General features: G+C 43.1%; 1 protein-coding gene across 1 annotated transcript in view; it reads left to right on the top strand.

Annotated features, from left to right (window-relative positions):
* LOC143037757 (uncharacterized) overlaps positions 1 to 23,856 on the top strand; it is a 766,745-nt gene that overhangs the window by 175,073 nt on the left and 567,816 nt on the right. The window lies entirely within an intron of this gene.

The following is a 23,856-nucleotide window of genomic DNA, read 5'->3' on the forward strand; positions in this document are numbered from 1 at the left end:
ATGTGGGAACAAGAAATGATTTCTACACTTTGTTCTTATAGAGAATGGCCCCTTCTGTCAGCAGACTTTTGCTGCATATCAATGGGAATTATGTTTGTAGGTGGAAGAGGATTTTTATAGAAGTTTTCATAGTAACAGTTTTGAAAGAGTCTCAGAAATAGGACTTAAATGTTCATCTTCAGTTTGGGATAAATGATAGGTAACTGCAAGTGACAGTCCTGCAAGACAGATGTCAGAAAGAATTATCCTTCTGCCATCTTTCTTTCTCCCCCTTTAAATGGGGGGACGGAGAGGGGGGGTCGCCGATTTAATGAGGCGGCCTTGCTGTGGATGTGCGACACTGCTTCTGACCCAGGGCGGTGGACAGGGTGCAGGGATGACTCGTCATCTAGGAGGTGCTAAGATGGGAGGGAGGGTGGAGGGGTGTGGAGTGTTTTCGGGGATGAAATGGGTGGGAATGTTTTTGTGCCTTGTCCTTTTTGGCTACCCCCCTGGTAAGGGGGAAAAAGCCTTGGTATATCTATCTATCTATCTATCTGTCTTAAACCTATGAACATCCACAATTCCAATCCTGAGGAGCTGATACTTGGTTTCAATACCAAACCCTTTGTTTCTCCTTTACAACTTTGACTGTATTTCTTTGTATTTCTTCCAACATTTCATATAAAGAGAGCTGATAAGAAGCTCCTCTCCCTCTTCTACTATAAACTAATGACTTAGAAACAGCCTCGCACTAATGTAACACAGACATTAATTCAAAATTTTGTGTCATCAAAATCAATGGAGAGCCCAGTAACTATTACTAAGCACTGGTAGGTTGTGGGTTTACAATCATTGAAGCTTGAGGTAACAATCATTATCATCCGCAGCTTTTGCCTCTGTTTCTTTTGACTTGATAGACGTGTCCAAAAGGCATCTGCAGTAGTGTTTTCTCTTTAGCATGTGACATGCATGTTTATTTATTTATTTTTTCCAATATCTAGTCTCTATCATGCAACCATGGAAGGCACCATTTTATCCAGTATTTTCAGTATTGCAATACAGTTCAGTTAAAACATTTGGATGAACAAATGAATGATAAACAGCATTGCTTATGTGGATGAAATAATTTCAGATGCTAGTGCGGGTGAGATAGGCGATTTGTATGTAGTCAGATAGGCAGCACTGAGTGATTCCTTTTACATTTGCTAGTTTGGGTCTTGCTTGTTTTAGGAGGAACACCTCTGTATTGATGTTTGGAGGAGTTCGGTGGAGCATGTAGTTCGATGGTAATTTCTAGATTGTTTGTTCCATGATCTGAAGGTGTGTGTGTTTTTGTAGGAGTGTGTATATGTATCTGGAAGTAGTGAATGGGATGATGGAGAGGGAATGAAAGGGTTGGGAATTTCTTTCTCTCATGCATAACTACCTAACATTGTGGGAAATGATGGATAGGTATTTGTTAAAAAAAATGACTTCATCATAAGTTGCATTATAGCCTGTTTCATTCACAATACATTTGAAAATTACATTACCTAAGAATGTTGTAATTAAAACTCATGGTTATGCCTAAAGTTTATTATACTTTGGATTATTCAATTTATTTTTTCAAAGACTGTTTACTACAAAGCTACTGAGATCCCTTTGTTCTTCAGTAATTTGAAGTCAGTATATAAATATAGAAGAGGGTGAACAAGTACCAGAGGGAAATGAAATGATGAAAATAATTACAGACAGGAATATCATTGCAAATGACAAATATTTACAGGAATATCAGTTCATTCTTTCACAGATGCACAAAATTAACCAAAGTATAGTATTTAATATAAAGTACAGTATAATCCCTACTGTGGATGTATTGTGTCTTGATACATTACTACTGACCCAGGGTAGTGGGTGAGATACAGGGATGACCCGTCATCCATGAGAAACTAAGATGATTGGGAGGAAAGGGTGGTGGATGGGAGTGAAATGAGTCGAGTAGGTGCATGCCTTTTCATTTGGCTACCTCATGTGGAAGAAGTGAACAAGAGGGGACAACCAAGGATGAGATGGATGGATGTGGTAAAAGGGGCATTGGGAAAAAGGGGAATGTCTGTTGAGGAAGGATGGGAGGGGACAAAAGATAGGGGTGAATAGAGAATGGCTGAGTATGGATGATGCTGTGATACATGAGGGTGAATGGATGGGGGGTGGGGGAGTATGCGTGGAAAATAAATTAATGCAACCCAAAGGGATTTCTCCCCATCTTCTCCATCTCTGCATGAGGGGATGGAGATAGGGGTCACCGATCTAATGAAGCGGTCTTGCTGTGGATATGCTGTGTCCTGGGACACTACTTCTGATCCAGGGCAGTGGGTGAGATGCAGGGATGACCTGTCATCCAGGAGGAGCCAAGATAAAAGGGATGAAAGGGGTGGGGATGGGAATGGAGTATGTGGGGATGGAATGGGTGGGAGTGGTTTTTATACCTTTGGTTTTTGGCTGCCTCCCGCGTAAGCGCGAAAAAGCTTTTGGTATATGTATGTATTATGTACCTCCTTTGTAAGGGGGAAAAGACCTTGTCTTATACATAGATAGACAGAATAAGAATTTGCTTGATTCTTTTTAAGTAAACTCTAATTAAATATTTGATCTTTTTCTTTGTTTCTAATACTGTTAAATAAAATCTGACAAGAGTGGTGGGCAAGGGACAGTGGTGGCCCTTCATCCACAAGGAGCTAAGATTGAAGGGACAAGAAATGGTTGTTAGAAGGGTGTGGAATGGGCGAAGGGTGGGCTTTGGCTGCCTACCTCCATTATAAAGGGGAAGAATCCCTTTGTTATGTAAATAGATGTAGTATAAGAACAGCTCTATTTCATGTCATATACTACTGGTTTATTTTTATATTAATAAACTAAAGTTAAATCACAGATGATATGTTTTTTGCATAAACTTCCTCCCATTATAAACTGTAAGGTACACGTGATTTATTTGGCCCACCCGAGTTATGTTGGCATTATGTTGTCAAGTCGGACAAATCATCCCTGTATCCATTTCACATCAGTAGTCTTATGGAAGAGTTAGGGTGTTGGCTCTGAGGGATTACAGGGCTTTCGTGTTTGGTCTTCTCCCACCCCCCACCCCCCAAAAAGGGTTATAAGCTCTCAGTCTCAGCCCTCAGAAAGCCACCAGATGAGTCAAAAGGTGTGGTTCTCGGGTGAGTATAGTGGTTGGAAATAGCATTTGAGGGAGATGCAGTACACTCTTTTCATCAAGTGCTTTGAGCTTTGCTTCTTGGCTTGTTTGGTCTCTCTGAATACTGGAGTAACTACTGGTGTTAATTAATGGACTGAATTTTGCTCTAATGGAAGATGATGTATTTTAGTTTTTGCTCATTCACTTTCTCTCTCTCTCTCTTTCTCTCTCCCTCTCTAAGTGCATCAGGACAGACACGCTGCTCCACCTACCTTTCCTCCTTTGTCATACTTCGCCTCCTCCTCCTATTATTTCACCATTTTCTTAGCTCTCCACCTCTTCCATTGTTCTCCTCTCAGTACTCTTTCTCTTCTACTTTTTCCTCCTCCTCCTCCTTCTTGTACCTCACCACCAACTACTTCACCAAGTTCTCCCCGAATCTTTTTCCATTTCCTCTCCCTCGTACCCGCCCCCGCCCCCTCGTTTCGCCTCGTCAATTTTTTTTTTTTTTTTTTTTTTTTTTTTTTTTTTTCCGTCGGAGCATCCGAATCAAGAAACTTCAGCTCGATCATTTCCTTTTTTTTTTATGTTCCAGAGCTTTTTTGTTGTTCTTGTTCTTCACGTGTTCCACATAACGCTCTATGCCTAACCTGTCATTTAGTTTTTCTCCACTACATTGCAGTTAAGGCATGGTAGATTTAGTTCTTGCTTGGTGACTAAAAAGGCTCGAGTCAACTGTCAAAGCACACTGGGTTAAAGTGACCTTGTTATGTTATTTTTGTTATTGTTCTCGGGCGTGTTCTGCACAATGTCTGTTGTTCGTTTTCTTAACCAATCTCGTTTTTTCCCCTGTTTTCTCGTCACTTTTAGTTCGACAGTTTTCGATGTGGCTAATAATTTTATTTCTTCTTCCCACTTTCTGTTACAACTAATTTTTTCCGTTTTCTGTTTCGTCACTGATTTTTTCACATTTCCCTTTAAATCTCACTTCAATTTATTATTTTCCCGTGTCATATTATGGCCCACGCCCCTTATTCCTGTATTATGTTTGTATTTTCTCTCTCATTGTCTTTTCCATCCACCCACGTAATTTTCAATTCCACCCGCTTCCTCCTCCTCCCCTTTGTACCCCTCCCCTAACCTTCCCTTCCTCTTCCTTCCTCGTTTCTCGCCTGCTCTCCCTCCCCCCTTTCTCCTAAGGCCCGTAATCCTTCCTTTTCCCTTCCTTATTTTCTTTTTCCCTCCCTCCTACCCCCTCCCACTCCCTTCCTTCTTTCTATAATAGTTAACTTGACCGTGCGATTGAGATTGGAAGATGGGGGAGAGGATGATGATAATGATTGTGAAAAGGAGTGAGAGGAGAAGAGGAGGAAGAGAATGAGCGAGAAAGTAGGAGAGGCAAGGGAGGGAGGTGGGAGAGAGGAAAGGGAGGGTAAGGAAATGAAAAGGTAGGGGAGAGAGAAAGGAGAGGGGGGAAGGGAAAGGAAAGGAAAGAGGAGAAAAAGAAAGAGAAGAAAATTATATGTCGTCGTTGCCAGCGTTTCTGTCCTTGGGGAATAGCATCGCACCGAAGAGGTGGGATCATAGAAGTTGCGAAGAAAATGTTTATGGCATTAAACAGAAATGAGGGGGGGAAGAAGTTATAAGTGAGAGAGGAGGAGGAAGAAGAGGAAGAGGAGGACAAGGGAGCTTGGGGGCAGATGAATAAATGGATGTTTGTTTTGTGGATTACTGTAGGGGTTATGTAGATGAAGTGCTCCGGTGTGCGTTACTGCTGTCGGGCCTTTAGGAGATGAAAGGACGCGAAGGCTGGGTGTGGCGGGGGGTGCACTAGCGGTGGAGGTGTTGGCTCAGAAATCGGGAGGGTAGGTACAGGAAGATGGCGACTGCTGGTATTAAAGAAAGATGAAAGACCGTATGAGGACAGGTTCCTTGCAACATTACATTTCACTTAGTACATCAAATAGACGTACAGTGATATGGATGTTTTTAATCTTGAAAGCAAGGATTTGAGGTACGTTTGGCTTTGTTGTAGCAGTGGCTCCATATTTGTCTAATGGGCCGTTTGGTCAGGGAAACAGATGCCTGTCACTTGTATTTGGTCGAAACAGGTGATGTGGTATTGTTGAAGTGCGAAGAACGAGTGCAGTGGTGTATCTTAAGAAGGTAAGCAATAATCTTGAAAGGTTTTGGTGGTGAATTAATCTCATTCCCAGGCCTAGGAGACTTCCTTTCACCTACCACATCTCCACCCCACCCATAAATGCACAAAATAATACGTCATCCAGAAGATATGACTAAAATGTCCATAAATGCACAAAATCATCATACGTCATCCAGAAGATATGACTGAAATGTAATGCTCGATGAAAGTATAGTGGCATTTTGTGTGTAAAGCAGGGAATGTTAAACTACCTGGGGAGGTATTGGGATTCAAAGCTTACTGCAGATTTGAAGGTGGATTACAGAGGAAGAGAGAAAGAGAGAGAGAGAAAGAGGATCTAGGAACTGGTAGAATCGAACGGGTACCCATATTTTGCTGAACATGGTCGGAACCAATCAGCCTGTAGTCACACTAGATGGAGCTGATTTCGCGGGGAGAATAGAATCGTGAGTATGAACTGGTAACCATAAAAAGCCCGGATATTAATACATTGACAAACCCACTTGATGGTAAATAATTTGAGGAGGAATTCGGTTAACCAACGTGGTGTTTTTCCGGGAAGGCCCAGCACGCAGGGCTAAGGTGACGATGTCTTTGGCCGCTAAGCGTCTCTTACCGTAAGCAAGTCAACGGGGAAGGTGAAGATGACCTTGAGGACAAGAGCATTCCACGTGCGTGTGTGCGTATGTGTGTGTGACGAGATGCGGGATAAGAGCTAATTTGGTCTCTATAGTGGTAATTAGCTATTTGAAAGTGATTACATCCTACTTGAAAGGCAATTAGAGAAGCTCGCCGTAATAATAGCAGTTGCCAAGTATGTAACGAGACGTGCGAATATGTATGTGTGCGTTTGTGTGTGTTTGTGTATGAATTTACCTAGTTGTATCTTACGGAAAGGGGAGCTATGCTCGTGGTGTGTTTGTGTGTGTGTGTGTGATTCACCATGGTCTTGTATCACGTGTTGGACTCGTGATCGACAGCTATTTCCCTCCCGGATGAGAGACAGCTCATATATTACCGAGTTGTGGGTAATGTTGTGACCTTACACCTTACATGCACACACACACCCAACTCCCCACCCACGAGAGTTGGAGTAACAACTCACAGCGCAGCGGTACTGAAATTATTTCATCCCTGGGGAGGGGATTCGAACCCGGACCGCCGTAGTGACGGCCGGAAACTAATCGTGCACGCGCCTTTGTGTATGTGTGAGAAAGATTCTCACCATGATCTTGGATCACGTGCTGGATGTATGACGACAATTATTACTCTTTCGAATTGAAAGCTCAGAGCTCGTATAGTCCGATCGTGTTTCCTTGTTCCTTTGTATGTGTGTGCGTGCGTGCACGAATGTGAATATCTGAGCGTGATGCTTTGCAGAAGTTTCGGTGGGATTACTTTCCAGTTTTATTCATTGTATGGAAAGCCACTGGAATCCACACACACACACACACACACACACACACGTATATATATATATATATATATATATATATATATATATATATATATATATATATATATATATATATATATATATATACGTGTGTGTGTGTATTGATAGAAGGATTTCATCAGGCTGTGACAGCCTCACAAGTCTTTTCCCCAAGTCTATACTACTTGATCGTTGCCATGTCGTGCAATTAGCGTTGCGCGGGGTCCAGGTATAATTAAGTTGATAACATATTGTTTGAGTTAACTATAGAAGGTCCGGGGGAGCGTTGACTCACCCGCCGGGGAGAAGGGATCTCGCTGCTGCTGCACTGAAGAGGACCCCGCTGGCTGCTGATGGCTGGGCGGTGCTCCGTGTTGCTGATGCAAAGGGCGGGCGTCGTAGGGCGTCGGCGTCCCTTTTCGGGGTTGCGCGAGGTGGGCGTCGGGCGCGTAGTAGAGGAACGTTTTTTTTTATTTTTTTTTAATGATTTTTGTTTCATTCTTTTTCTTTTTTTTATTCTTTTTCTTTTTTCCATGTCTTATGTCTAGTTTTTCATTCCTTTTCGTTTTTTTCCTTTGTATTCTAATTATTTTCTTATAACCTTTCTTTTATATATATATATATATATATATATGTATATATATATATATATGTATATATATATAATATATATATATATATAATACTTTTTTCTTTTTTCTTCATTTCGATCATTTGTTACCCCGAAGCGAGTTGACTAGACATGGGAGAAGAATATCCCCAACCTTCCCTTTCCTTTCCTTTCCTTCTCATCATCACACGCGTCCCTTTCACTCCTCCCGGCTTGAACTACGCGAAGGTGGCGCCCCATCTCCCTCCCTGGAGTACTGCCATTTCATCTGAGGGCGAGCGCCCTGCTAGTGGAACACGACGCCGCCCGAATCTGAAAGTGAATAATCTTTTTAGGACGCATGCTATCAACCAAAGGCTGTTATTATTATTTGAAAATAAGTTGATTTTTTTCTGTAAATATTTTATTTTGTAATGCAGCCCGTAAGAATCGGGGGAGAGCCTTTTATTATTATTATTTTTTTTTAATCAATTAGGTAATTTGTTTGTAGATCATGTGTATGCACATATGTTTGTGTATATATTTCTCCTAATTGTATACGGGGTTGGTGCCGTGCTCATGGGGTCCTATCTTTTTGCTTCTATTCATCAATCTTTGATTTAGATTCGTCTTTGTTGTTCCCCTGGATTATATTGTCATCCAGTTTGTTTCAATTTGTTTGTGTGCGTGTGCATGTGGGATTTTGTATGTATGCCGTAACCACAGATACAGAAAACGACAATTAGAAATAAGGTAGATTAAGTTTGTTCACATGGACCCACCGTGTGCTCTAGCGAGGTCGCTAGCTCATCGTTGTGTATGGACACGTTTATACCCCCAAGGAGATGCAGAAGGGCGTGTTTACACGCCCTCCCACCCACTACTACGCCCACCAAAACTTCTGTTTATAATTTATTGACTCCGCCCAAACTCCAGATATAGTAAGAATGGGGCCAGGTAATATTAGTCCTCAGGTACACATGAGCGCCCACACACACACACACACACACACACACACACACACACATATATACATATACTGTGTGTGTGTGTGTGTGTGTGTGTGTGTGTGTATATATATATATATAAATATATATATATATATATATATATATATATATATATATATATATATATATATATATATATGTATATATATATATATAACATATGAGAGAGAGAGAGAGAGTTTCGGCTTGTCGTATGTCAGGTTCGGTTGTCCGCAGTGGTACGTGCCCATTTTCGTGAGGCATTGAGCACAAGGTTCAAGTGGTTTGGCACTAGCGGACCACAGCTTCCCATGGTTGTGTTCAACACCGCTTTCCTGTCGGTCTCACCCATTGCCTCCTTCCTCTCTTTCTCGCTTGATTTCTTTCTCCTTTGTTTGGTTTCACTTCCTCCGGATATTGAGACTGTCGCCTCCTTCTCCCGTGAGAGTGGGTGGGCCGCGGTGTTACAATAGGACAATAGAGTATTTTTTCTCTATTATTTTCTTAGTCTTTATTGCATCATGTTAACATATACTCATTTATTTAAGTATTTATTTTGTTTGTATATTAATTTCTTATTTGGTCTGATTGAATTATGTATTTATTTGTTTTTATTTTATTCGACCATCTTATGGTTCAACAGTTCTTTTGTCGGCATGTTTTATCATTGTAACTTATTGTAAGGAACGAAGTGCAGTGTGCGTGTGTGTGTATGTGAATATAAGGTATATAATACACATTGCCTTTTGTATCTACTGTCTTTACCTAAATTAATATCCTAACTCACGATAATAATATTTAGCTTCCACTTGTTCGTCCCTGTGTTGACACAAGCACACAGCCCAGGCCTCTCCTCCTCCCCTTCGTGTCCTCCACGTACAGTTCTTCATTAGTCACGCTTCTTCTCCCATTTCCTAATCTCGTTATGGCAGGTCTGGAAAAAACAACATAATTTAAAGAAAATAACAACCTAAATCTTTTATTTCAGTTTCAATGTGTAGTTTTAGGTTTTATTGTTTTTAGGGGAGTTTATTTTGAGTTTTGGGTTTTTATATACATTATATGCATGAATTGTAGAAATAATTTCAAATGGGCTATTTTGTTCATGTTCGGAGTATCTAATAAGGAAGCGTTTTGTGTGTGCTTGTGTGTGTACATGTGTTTTAAATGTCTTTTGGATGTAATTGTGTGCGTGTGTGCACATCCTCGCGTGTCTGTAATTATGTGTTTGCTTGAGGCTCCATTGACACTCATGATAATTAACCTGTCCCTTTGGAGGTCCCGAGTGAGGTGCTCTTTGGAAATGTATTTCGACGTTTCGTTGTTTGTTCGAGGTATTCTTTGGTGGGGTATTAGTCTAATTAAAATTAGTGTTCCATAATACTGGGTTTGGACAATTGTGGGGCTGTTACTGGCCAAGGACGCCAGTAGGTCTCAACTTGAGATCCGTGGTGGGGGGGGGGGTCCCCCCGAGATCCCAGAGACTTTCAGAAGAGGGGCCATAGTCCGAAAGCTAAGACTAGTTCGCGGACGCCTGGTGATTTCATTCAGCATCGAAGTGATATCAAGGGGGAGTGAGGAACATTTAAAAGTGCGAGTGCTGTGTCTTGCTGCATTGCTTCTTACCCAGACAGTGGGCGGGGGAGGGATGGGCCTTCTTCTGCAAGGAGCTAAGACAGAAAGGAAATTAAATGTATAATGGGTGTGGGATGGGTAAAGGATAGGTGCATTACTTGGCTGGGCACCTCCCTTATAAGGGGGAAAAAGGTCTTTTGGTATATGTGTGTATGTATGTGGTAAGCATGTAGAGACCAGGTTCAGAATCCCCTTGGAGTGCCTTCAGCTTACGCAGGATGCCCTCCTTGAGTGAGGTGTGTTGGTCATCCCAGGAAGTAAGGGGAGGCCTTTGAACATGCTAACTGATTTACTCTCTACTCTGCTTGAGTAATATGATTTCAGAGTTATCAAGTATTATTTTTACTCCATTTCACCTTAGTTTACACGGTCCATAATACATCGCCTGCTATTTGAATAGAACTAATCGAAGGTAACAGTTGTAGGAAAGGGTTTGGCCGTTCAGACATCTTCTTGATGAAGAGAATTGTTCGTTCTTCGGTGTAACTTCAGGTTAGCTAAAGGTCTTCGGCCACTTATTTTTAGGCAAATCAAATGTCCTAGAAGCAAAACCTGTAGTGTTATCCTTAGAAAATTACTTTAACTTTGTGTAATTAGACTTAATTAAAGGTTTTTATTTTTTCTAAACATTTTAAAAAGAGGGTAGATAGTTTTTGTCTCACAAAGTATATTGAACTTGTCACAGTGGAATTACAGTGTCGAAATACACTGCTGGGTTTATATTGTTTGTTACTAATGCTGCCACATGGGGTATGATTGTATCAATATCATTATTGCGTCATCAGAATGGAGGGTCGTGATTGGTGGGGACTGATCTCATTGGACGATACCAGGAGCAACTGTCCATATGTCATCTGGAGTGTGTTAATCACTTGCGTAGTAAAGATTTGTTTTGTTATTTCTTATTGGATTAGTCACATGATTAGAGGTAAAAATAAAATCAGGAGAGGCTCTCTTTACGGACAGAGAAAAATTAGGTTCATGTCGTTTTGTTTGTTAAAGGCAACAGACTGGATTGTTGTCATCCTCACTCCTCTTCCCCCCTTCATTCCGTTTTCTACGGGATAACGAGGCGCGGTGCTGCGCGCGCACTGTTTGTGACAGATGGCGCATGTGTGTACGAACAACGGCGCGTGCAAGTGCGTCTGTTGGTCTGCGTTTTCTTTGTGCGTTGGAAGAGGGTTGACCACTTTTCAACGTTGAAGGGGAGACATTATTTGATTTCCTTGTGATGATGGTAGGCAGGCCTCCATGTGGATATGGCAGATTTTTTGGGGGGAGGGAGAAAGAGGAGATGGGGCTGGGGCGATAAGGGAGGGGGAACTTAACCCTGGGGCTTGTTTGAAAGAACCGAAGTCTCACTTCAGTAGGTTGCAGCAAAGTTAGGTGGAGTATATGGTATATGCAGTATATAGTATGTAATATATATCGAGGGATAGCATTATGCATTATCACGGTCACTTGCATCAGACATCGGAACTAAGCAACTGTATTACAAAGGGTTACAAAGGCGGAGCATGCCGACAGGAGACCTTTTGGCCAATTGCTAGGTCGGATGCGAAAAATATATATATAATAATGATAAATAAATAGATAAATAAATGAATAAATAAAAACTATAATAATGTAAATAATAATAAGTGAAATACATAAATGCATAGGTATAGTTAAAAAATAAACAAAACGGTAAATAGTAAATAATAATAAATTGACATATTGTTGATGTATTAGTACAATTATCTCTAGATATTACTTTTATATTTGTAAGGGAGAGAATGGTTGTAGAAAATGTACGAACACAAACTAGATGAGAAACAGTGAGTGTGAATGAGCGGGGCGTGGATTTGATTGTGATGTAGGTAGAAACAACTTGATTGGCTGCTGCAGGCACGGGGAGAATGGATCAGGCCTTCCGCAGAAGTCCTCACATGCAATACAGGTCGAGGTTTTTAGCTTTTATGCATTTTTTTTACTGTGTGCATTTGGAGGAGTTTTAACTTTTATGTCTTGACCGTATTTTTTCTTTTATTTTCAGTTACCTGTATCTGCATTTGTCTTTGTGTCTTCTGTCGTTCTTCTGTCTCTCTTTCTCTCTCTCTCTCTCTCTCTCTCTCTCTCTCTCTCTCTCTCTCTCTCTTACACACACACACGCATACACACACACAATATATATATATATATATATCTATATATATATACAATATGAATATATATATATATATATATATATATATATATATATATACATACATACATACATACATACATATATACAAACAACCAAACACACACCCTTCTTCCACGTCCATGTTTTCTTTCCATTATTTTTTTCGCCCCCTTCTCTTGTATCCCCCTTCGCCCCTCTAGTCCTCCTCACAGCTTCCCCTAGTCCCATTGCATGTACCCCCGAACCCTTGTCCATAGTCCTCCTCTTATGTCACCCTCTGGCCCCATCGTGCATATGGTGTTGCACACCCAGAGGGTGCCTATACAATAATACACCCATCTGCAGCCTCCCCTTTCGTAATTCATCTCTCTCCTAAACACACACACACATATCCTTCTCGTTTCACCCCACTCCTCTTCCCACTCCTCTTCCTCCTACTACTTTTCTTCCTCCTCCTCTTCCTCCTCCTCCTCCTCCTCCTCCTCCTCCTCCTCCTCCTCCTCCTCACCGCCACCACACTCCTCTTCGTCCTCTTTCTCCTTTTCCCACTCTTTCTCTTTTCCTCCTCTTCCTTCTCCTGTTTCTTCTTCTCCTCTTCCTCCTCGATCTTCTGTGCGCTCACCCCATGAACGACCCTCCTCCTATCCCCACGTGGAGCCCAGGGCGATGTTCCTTTGTTTTAGGGATGTGCGCTCTGTAATCTACACCTGATCATATCGCCTCTCTCTCTCTCTCTCTCTCTCTCTCTCTCTCTCTCTCTCTCTCTCTATCTCTATCTCTATCTCTCTCTCTCTCTCTCTCTCTTTTGTTCACAGAGAGGTGAGAAGCTAGAATGAAACTTAGATTCCGATTATCCGAACTAAATTATCTATTATTCGGAATTAAGTACCGAATATACCAACTTGAATACCGATTATCCGGACTTACATACCGATTATCCGAATTTACAAACCGTTTATCCAGATACATTCCGATTATGCGGATTGATTATTCGAATCAGCATTTCGATTATCCGGAGGCATGGACCGATTATCCGGTATTTCTTCGTCATCTTCTTCTCCTCCTCCTTCTTCTTCTTCTTTTTCTTCTTCATCTTTTTCTTCTTCATCTTTTTCTTCTTCTTTTTCTTCTTCTTCCTTTGTATCACTAATCATCTTTTCTTATGCATTTGTTCAAAGAGAATAAGAAGCGGAGGTTGGGGGGCTTGAAGAGTAAAGGTCTCTCGGGCTACAGTATATGGGTTTGCATATTCCTGAAGACCCACTCGCATAGCGAGCTTGTAATATTACGGAGAAAGATTGGGGCAGTGGATCACTTTATCCTCCTTTGTGCTCCTAGTCCTCTTCCCTCTCTCTCTCTCTCTCTCTCTCTCTCTCTCTCTCTCTCTCTCTCTCTCTCTCTCTCTCTCTCTCTCTCTCTCTCTCTCTCTCTCTCTCTCTCTCTCTCTCTCTCTCTCTCGTTCTTTTTCGTTCTTCGTCCTCCTCTTCCTCCGCCGTGTTCTCCCGTAATTCCCTCGTCACTCCCTCTCCGCCATTCCCGTAGGCATTCCTTCTTTCCTTCCTTTCTTCCCTCCTTTCCTCCTTTCCTCTTTCTTTCCCTTCTTCTCGCCCTTCCTCCTTTCCTTCCTCGCTTCTTCTCTCACCCAAAATTCCACTCCTTCCCTCCTTCCCTTCCCTCCTTCCATCCTTCGTCCCTTCCCATTCTCTTCCATTCCCTTAATTTATCGACTTTTTTTTTGTTCTCTTAGCCACCTTATAGTCAGCCTATCTAGTCTATATATATGCAAATATAGATTTACAGCTTCCTAATGGCAATCAGGACTTCCTGTGAACGGTTGGGGGCGTGTGGGGGGAAGGGAAGTTTGTTCCAAGAGGGCAAAGAAATTCTATTAAAAGGAAATCATTTCGCTAAATGGACGCAACATGGCAACTCTCTCTCCTTTACCCTCCATTGTGTTTTCTCTCTCTTTTTTCTCAGGGTGTGGTACTTCAGTTTTCGTGCAGTTATCTTCCTCCCCCCCTCCTCTTCCTCCTCCTCTTCCGCCTCCTCCTCCCTCCTCCTCCCTCCTCCTCCCCTTCTCTTCTTCCTTCTCATTTTCTTCCTCTTCCTCCTCCTCTTATTCCTCCTTCTTCTCCTCCCCTCCTCTTCCTCCTTCTCCCCTTCTCTTCCTCCCTCCCTCCTACTCTTCTCATTATATTCCTCCTCTTCCTCCATCTCTTATTTCTCCTTCCTCTCCACCTCCTCCTCCTCCTCCTCCTCTTCTCTCCCTCGTCCTCCTCTTCCCTCTTCCCCTCTTCCTCCCTCCTTCTTCCTCCTCCTCTTCTCCTCTTCCTCCCCTCTTCCCTCCTCCTCTTTCTTCTCCTCCTCCTTCTCCTTCCTCATCTTCCTCCTCTTCCTTATCCCCTCCTCTGCTTCCTCCGCTCATTCTTCCTCCTCCTCCTCTTCCTTCTCCTTTTTTCTCATCTTTCTTCTTTCCCTCCTTCCTCATCTTCCTCTTCCCCTCCTCCTCTTCCTCCACTCCTCCTCCTCCACGAAGGCAGACAAAGGTAGCAAAATAGTTATTCTTGACCATGACAGTTACATAGATAAAGCCATGGCCCTTCTAAATGACACTGATACATATGAGCAACTTGGTATAAATCCACTTAATAAATAAATATATATATATATATATATATATATATATATATATATATATATATATATATGATGTAAGCGGAATAGGAAACACAGGAGTCTTGGTCTTGAGTTTGTTCCTGACTAGTTTCGCAGCTATGCGAAACTAGTCAGAAATAAACTCAAGACTAAGACTCCTGTGTTTCCTATTCCGCTTACATCAACCTGTCAGAATGTCTCAACATATATATATATATATATATATATATATATATATATATTTTTTTTTTTTTTTTTTTTTTTTTCTTCAATTTGTCCGTCGCAGACGACGATGACATCTCTTTCACTCCTTGCAAATGACTTGACAAGTGATCAGGATTCATGCCGGATGAGTTCGTTGGTGACTATGTAGTCCAGTCCGAGATTTGCAGACAGACACTCCCGCAGGGATTTTGGAGTGGAATGAAAAATGTGCAGCCCATGGCTCTGTATTGACTGATACTTGTGAGGATCAACGACGCATCGGGGTGGCGTCTTCTGCACTTGGAAGGTTCACCGATAGAAGGTTCCTCAAGAGGAACCTTACCATCGCCACCAAAGTGTCTGTGTACAAGGCATTATGCCTGTCAGTTTTTTTTTTCTGTACGCTAGCGAATCGTGGGTACTTTACCGGGCCGTTAAGATTTCCTATACTGAACTACGCCGAATATCTCAAGTAGTCCTCTCAAAACTTTTTTTTTTTTTTTTTTTTGCGCCATAAGGGATTCCATGACGTGTTAAAAAGGGTTTCGATCCTTTTCACGGACGGCCGGAAGGGTTCAGGCCGGAGGATCAGCCGGAACCGGAACGCATTTAAGTGGCCCCGAGTCTCGATGTTCCCGCCGGAGTGATTTTGTCTAATTTGGTTCCCGGTGGGCGTGCGCGGGGCCCGCGCGGGGTCGCTTTCATTTGTCCGCACGTGCCTTCGCCCACTTGGGCCTTCCGTCCCTCTGCCACCTCATTAGGTCTCTTGTTGGGACGACCTTCGTCAGCGAGAGCCGACACGCGTTACAGCCGCCACCGCCGCTGTCGCTGCCGCCTCGCTACAGCCGACATCGTAGTATAGCACCTTCCACCACCATGTATCAGCGTCACCATTACCACCATTCCCATTAGCCTTTATCACCATCACTACTACTACTGGCACTATATACCAACGTGATCATCACTGTTACTACCACTACTTTCACCAATGCTACCACTACCTTCCCCATTGCCATCACTACCACCATTTTTTATCACCACTGCCATTTACTACCACCATCTTTATCACTTTAGCTAACACCATCACCACTACCATCCATACCACCACAACTACCACTTTCACCACCATCACCACCACCACTAGAGCCACCACCACAATTACCACCACCACCACGCCTTTATCTCCCCTTGTTAACCCCGTCCGTCAATCCGGTCTCCCGGCCTCCCAGAAATGCGCGTTTTCGACCCTTGCTTGCACGCTTGCGGCGGTGGTTGCGTGAGGGCTGGCACCATTGCGCACACTCGCGCCTGCAGTGGTGCTGCCCGGCACTCGCACCATCTTTGCGTGATCTCTTGCAAAGTTGTGACTGACTTGAACCGCATGTGTTGGTTTTATTCTCGTTAAAGGCAGGATTTTAATCTGGTGTGTGTGGGTAGCCAACTTTTTAGTAAAAATGTATTAGTTGGTGCGATTGATGCCTAAAGTGTGATGCTGTGAGGCCTAGACTTGTGTAACTATATACATTTTTCCATTATTTTTTATATGCAGGGTTGAATCTGAACCACGCTCTCTCTCTCTCTCGCGCACGGTTTCATAAAACTGAATAAAATCGTCTGATATTAGCCAGAGTGAAATTGTAGAACTCGTTTTTGTAGCAAAAGGATTAGTCGTCTCTTAAATGGCTTCGATAGCGTAATGGTGTGATATATTTACTCATTGTCGTACATGCTTGCTACTTCCCGAGTGTGTTAAATGTACCCCCCACCATGTCATCTCTCTGACTTCAGGGCGTGTTAAATTTACCCCCGTAGAGCGTGTTAAATTTGCCCTTATCATGCCATTTTTTCTCTCCCTCTTGAGCGTTTTAGATTTGCCTCCTATCATGTAATTTCTACCCCCCACCCCCCGGGATGGGTTAAATTCACCTCCCCCCTCACCCCTTGGTTGAAAATCCTCGTGAGATGAACGGATTTGTCCTTTCCCCCGGAAGGGGGGGTAGCTTGAACTTAGGTTTTATGGAAAACCCCTCAAGAGTCATTTTCTTATTCATACATTCTCGTCTTTCGACCTTACGCGTCAATGTCCATAGATATCCTTCTAGTTGAAAGAAATCATAGGGCACTAGCCAGAATAAGATCACAAAAGCGGACACTGGGCTTGGCCGTTTTAAACAATGGAGTACTTATTATTATTATTATATATATATATATATATATATATATATATTTTTTTTTTTTTTTTTTTTTTTCTCAGAAGAATTGTAATACCATTCATTATATCCCAGCCAACTTGTACATTATCCCATGTCCCAGATTAAAACCCATCCTTCTTGGGTACTACTGTCTGTCTCAGTCGTCTTAGAATCCATCAACACCCCCGCCCCCCACCCCCACTCCACCTTCCCTAATGTCACTTATAATTAGTGTTTTTTTTTTCATCTTCCTTCTTCTTCCTCATCTTCTTCGTCTTTTTCTTGTTCGAACAGTTTTCAAATTATGTAGTCTCTTTCACACCTCCAAAATTTGAATTGTAATGAAGTGCAAGGTCCAGAAATGCCGAACTGGCAACTAGGGAACATATTCTAAAAATTTTAATAACTAGAAGTGTAGATCTTCGTATCCCAAAAGAAAATGGTATCGCGCCTCGGATTAAGGTGACACAAGGAAACGGTGGTAAACTACAGTCCATATCCTCTAGGTCTAGGATATACAGTATCATGTATACTAGTCGTCTTCACGATCACGACCCTCGTTCCTCACCCAGAGGAACCCCCCTCCCGCCGCCAAACGATGGGCTATCCAACCCTCATACTACCCCCCCATTTCCGTCCATCACCCTACTGCAGTTCTCCCTCCCCCAAAATCCCCCCATGTAATCCCCCCAAGTCTCCATATAATCCTCCACCCATTGTCACTCACCCTCCACCCACTGAGTAACCAACCCGTAATGTGTTTTCCTTCGTTAAGGGTGACCCGAGTTGGGTGGGTGGGTGGGTGGGTGGGTGGGGGGACTTGGTGTGGGGTTGGGGGGAGAAGATGCGGGCTAGTTGGGAGATAGGAAGGAGGGAAGACAGAGGAAGAAAGTAGTTAGATGAGAGGAAGGGGAGAAAGTAAGGGAAGAAGAGATTGTGAGGAGAGTGGGGAAGTTGCGGCGGTGAGGCGATATAGTGAGGTGAAGGGTGCAGACTCAAAATTGAATAGAAAAATGCATCGTAATCATCATCATCATTATCTACATCATTGTCATCGTCATCATCATCAGTATTAATACCATTATTATCATCATCATAATAATAATTATCAGTATCATCATCATCATCATCATCATCATCATCGTCAACCATCACCATCATTATCAACTTTATCTTCATAAGCCATTTGAAATCCACTGCTAAACGAAGTCCTCATCCAACCCCTTCCACAACTAGCACGACATTGCCTTGCTACTGTTGCAAACTTCTATCGTTTCTTTACCTCAACGTTGAATGGGAAAATACAGACTGGGTGAAAGAGTATGTAAGTCGAGATGGGGAGTTTCCGCAGGGACACGATAAACGCTACCGAAACGTCACTTGCCCACTGTGGTCGGATTGCAAGGACGGGCAGGAGACACCTGTAGCCCCCCCCCCTTTTTTTTTTTTGGGGGGGTGGTGGTGGGGAGATGAGTCAAACCTGGGGCCGCGTTGTGTGAACGGAGACAGAAACCAAATATGTTAACCCAAATCGCACTCGCTTTCGATGCGTCATTTGTAAACGACCTTTTGTTGATCGGTATGCCACAGGTCGACAGAGGGGGGATGGTCCAGCGCCAAGGGCTTCGGGGGGGGGGGGAGTTGATAGGGATGAGGGGAGAGCGTATCTGGAAATTGAGTGGGTGTGGAGAGGGGGAAGAGGAAAGGGAGAGGGGTAATAGGAGGGGGAGAGGGGGAGTACTTCCTCATTTAGAGAGCCTGAGGCGTGGGAACTGATTTAAAAAAATGGGGGGGGGGTGCTTTGTCGAATTTAACTCCGATTCTGGGTTAGGGTTATTTTTCATTGCTGTTTTGGGCATAAATTCTCGTCATGTTTTGGTGTTATGAGGCGTGGTGTCATGAGACGGCCGATTTGATTTGATTTATAGAAATGTTTTCTTTGTGTGTACGCATGCAACTCACACGCGCACACACACACACGTGCACACACACACACGCGTGCACACACACACACACACACACACACACACGCGCACACACGCATTTTGTCTGTGTGTTCGTTTAGTGACGCCCATGTCCGTGACCACAAAGCCTCGTTAACGTCGTCATACGCCTTGTTACTCGTGCCGACTTCACTTTCTCCTCATCTCTTTGCCATTAACCCCTCTCCCGTACCTCCTCACCCCACCGCCGTCAGCGTACTGTCACGTGTCATGTGTCAAGTGTCACGTGACACTGGCCCATGAGGGCCTTTTTGAATGGTAATTGTGTCGGGGTATAGGTTGCCGTAAAACTACAGCTGGTGAGATATTGATATACACAGTCACGACGGTGTATCACACGTGCGGATCATGTGTACGTAAGAACCCATTATGTAAATATTATTTTGGTGTAATTATCCAATTTAGTGTCCAAACAAGGGGTGATGGATACCTCTCTAGCGTGGCAGATGTGTACTCTACATGGTGGTTGACGGAGCGAAAGTACAATGTTCATTACGTCAGTAGTATTACAGTGTACTACCGTGCATGACCTTGAGTTTGGCCGAGGAAGTACAGTTGAGGAAGTAAGTCCCTTCGTATGTTGTGGGGCGCATTCTTAATATCTGGTACTAAAAAGAATGTAGAAAATTGTCATGGCGATGTTTCGCTATATATATTTTTTTTTTTTTTGTTTTTTTGCACATCTCGAAGAAGGACACAAAGGAAAAAATACAGAATAAAATAGCAGTAGTTTGGACCGTTCTAGATAAAAAGAATTCTCTATTTCGAAGAGAGGATTACAATATGGGATAACTGCAGCCAATCATAGACTTTCTCTCTCTCTCTCTCTCTCTCTCTCTCTCTCTCTCTCTCTCTCTCTCTCTCTCTCTCTCTCTCTCTCTCTCTCTCTCTCTCTCTCTCTCTCTCTCTCTCTCTCTCTCTCTCTCTCTCTCTCTCTCTCTCTCTCTCTCTCTCTCTCTCTCTCTCTCTCTCTCTCTCTCTCTCTTTTTCTCCTTCGGAATTCGGCGTCCTGTACTGATGGGTGCTTAACCAACCTTAGGAAAATTAATTTCTTTCGTTAACTAAACTTGTACATCCCGGCAGCAGAATGGAGTTATTTAGAACGCGTTCATGTATTTTCGGATTAAAAGAAAGCGAGAGGGAAAATTATATATAATTTTATACTCAGTTATGTGATTAATTACAGAGTTAGAACTTTTTGAGTTTCCTCCATTAGCTAGACATTATAAATGTTCGCAGAATAGAAGTTCCTTGCAGTAATGGTAGAAGCCCTCAAGGTGTTTGATTACATGTGGGGAAAATGAAAAGGGGCCGGCAAGTTGAATGACCCCAGATAGTAGGGCCTCTTTCTCTCTCTCTCTCTCTATTTGCCTATCTATCTATCTCTCTCTTTCTCACCTTCCCCCCCTCTCTCTCTCTTTCTTTCTCTATCTGTATCTATCTCTCTTTCTCACCTTCCCCCCCTCTCTCTCTCTCTCTCTCTCTCTCTCTCTCTCTCTTTCTTTCTTACCTTCCCCCCCCTCTCTCTCTCTCTTTCTTTCTCTCCTTCCCCCTTTCTGTCTTTCCCTCTCCAACTCTCTTTGTTTCTCTCTTTCTCTCTGCCCCTCTTCCTTGCCCTTGGGAGTAAGAGACAGGACCCCACGAGCGTTATTCCTTTCCTGTATACTACAACTAGGCAAACACACATACACACACACACACACACACACACACACACACATACACACATACACAGACTGCATTATTATTTCTTTTGACGTTTTGGAAACCTCGTTAGATTTTCTTGGGGGGTTTTGCTCACATGTCTCATTCTTTATTAATTATGCATCATTCATTGAATTTTTTATTACTTCTTTTGGCGTTTTGGAAACCTCGTTAGATTCTCTTGAGGGGTTCTGATCACATGTCTCATTCTTTATTAATTATGCATCATTCATTGAATTTTATTTTAAAGGTTTTGGAAGTCTTTTTTCATATTTTTTATTCTTATCATTGCTATTATTATTATTATTATTATTGTTGTTAGTATAAGGGGAAGTGCAGATTGGTATATGTTATTAGTATGATCATTTATCATTATTTGATATATTACTGTTTTTTATCGATATTATTATTATTATTATTATTTATTTCACTGTTATTATCATTATCAATGTTATTGTTATTAATATTTATAGAATACGTCATCGAAACGACGGCTTCAGTCGGGGTTGTATTCTGCCATCAATACGGTGACGCTGGGATAAAGTGGTATTGTGAACCGCGTCACCTAATTGAAGGGCCAATGAGCGCGTGGAGGGGCAGTGACATCACAAGGGCTAGGTCCTTTACGTGTGACGGACGTAGACGTGACGGAGTGACGTGATGTGTACGTGACGAATCGTGGTTGGAGGGAGGGATGGAAGGAGGGAATGGACTGAATTATGTTTTGCAAATTAATGCGGAAGGTATGTTTGTACAGTCATCATGAAAGGTGTCTTTACATACAAAAAAAAGAAAGGCTGACCTGGTTTGCCTTCTCTGAAATATTATATTTATTTAGCTAAAATGAAAGAAATGTGTGTATTTACTCTCATCGTTGGACTCGGTAAATGAGGAGAATTGACATTTGCTCTGGTAAAGATTAAAAAGACATTGCACCACATCTCCTTGGAAAGGAATGCGAAGATATTTTCTTACAAGTTGAAATTCATCCGAGTACACAGGAAAAAATCCGTGAGACCAAAGCCTATGAGAGATTCTGGGACGAAGAAAATGGAGACCCTTTGTGTGCTCTTTGCTCTTTTTTTTTTTTTTTACTCTTTCTCCCCCACTCTCTTCTCTCTTTTTCTCTCTTCTCTCTTTTCTCTCTCTTGTCTCTTTTCTCTCTCTCTTGTCTCTTTTATCTCACTTTTCTCACTCTTTTCTCTCCTCTCTCTCTCTCTCTCTCTCTCTCTCTCTCTCTCTCTCTCTCTCTCTCTCTCTCTCTCTCTCTCTCTCTCTCTCTCTCTCTCTCTCTCTCGTCACAAACAGTGCTGGCGCGCTGCCACAAAACGCCCCACTCGTCACCGCGAGAGAAAAAAAATGGTGTGCACAGTGAAGTGCCTTCAGAAGATGCGGGGGCATTGGTAGGCAGGAGGCTCTTTATCAGGTTTATTATGATATGTGTCACCTCGACCGTGTACAGTACATTTACCCCTACCCCCCTATCTCTCTCTCTCTCTCTCTCTCTCTCTCTCTCTCTCTCTCTCTCTGTGTGTGTGTGTGTGTGTGCGTGTGTGTTTCTTTGTGGAAGATGAGCGGATTTAATTTATCTCTAATTTTGGATAGAAATGAAGGTACACTGTAGTCCATATTTGGTCGAAGAGATGAAATAATGAGAGGGTGTTGAGGGCGGTGCCAAATGTAAGGAGGAAGAAATAGAGCAAAAGGAAACAGGGAAAATATAATTGAAGTTAGGAAAAGGAAGGACAAGAGAAGAGAAACTCGAAGAAGAAAAATACGTGCAGGGTGGAAAAATGACAAAAAAGGAGACAAAGGAAAAGAAGGAAAGATGAATGGAATGGAAAGGAAACAAAAATAAAGAGAAAAAAAGAGAGGTGAAAGGAAAGTAAGGGAGGGAATGTAAAAGAGGTGAAAAGAAGAGAAGAGGGTAGAGGGTAGAGGCCATTGGTGAGAGACCGAAGGACGGGGGGGGGGGGCTGAGGCACTGAAACGATGCCACCGCCGCCGCCGCCGCCCTTCCCCTAAGCTTCTGCCACGTCCCAGATCCGACGTAGAACGCAGGACGCTCGGAGGGACAAAGAAGCAGGACGCGGCGGTGAGCGGATGAGGACGCTGGCTGGGTCGGCCTGTCTCGCCCCTGACAGACAGGTCGAGGAAGAGCCTTCCAGGGTCCAATAGGGTCCCGGGGGGTGGGGGGGGGTGGAGGCAGGGGACCGGAATGGGGAGAAGGGGTTGGGGAGGAAACAGAGCATGATTGGATTCAGAGAGGCTGGGGAGGAGGAATGGGGAAAAGGAGGAGGTAGGGAGGATGGAGGAAAAAGGAGGAGAGGGGGACGAAGGGTAGAAAGATGTCGGTTCGAAAGCAGTTGCGATAATGAAGACAGAATGAAGAAGCAACGGAAAAGATATAATGGACGGCAAAAAAGAAAGGTTGGACTGGGAAAAGCACCTAAAACGAGTGTAATTATAGGTAATGAAGGGATAGGGAGAAAAGGGACGGAAATAAAGGGGTGGGTAAAGACCACAATGGAAGTGAAAGAGGACTTGCTCATATATGCAGAAAGGACTAGCCTCGGACCCAGAAAGCCAGGCACGCGCTCACTTCAGAAATTAGGGATTTAGGGACAGGCAGGCGGGATTAGGGGAAAGTGGGGGGGGAGAGGGGCGGGGCAGAGGGAAAAGGGGGAAAGGGCGGGGCTTAGGGGGCCTGTGGGAGAATTGAAAGGGTGAGCAAGGGTCACTTACGCTTGAGGTTAAGGTTGAGCGGGAGGGTGGTTGTCCTCGGGTGGTGTGTGAGGCGAGATGTTCCAGCTGATACTGCGGCAGGAGAATCGAAGCGATGTGGCCTCATAGACAGGAAGGAAGGATGAAATGAAGAGTAATTTATGGTGGGAATACGGCAGGGATATGGGAACGGGTGCAAAGAGAGGAGGGGGAAAGTTTGAATAGATGAAGGGAAGTT

This window comes from Oratosquilla oratoria, chromosome 23 (assembly GCF_046742065.1).
Source record: "Oratosquilla oratoria isolate Oo_2021 chromosome 23, ASM4674206v1, whole genome shotgun sequence".
NCBI lineage: Eukaryota > Metazoa > Arthropoda > Malacostraca > Stomatopoda > Squillidae > Oratosquilla > Oratosquilla oratoria.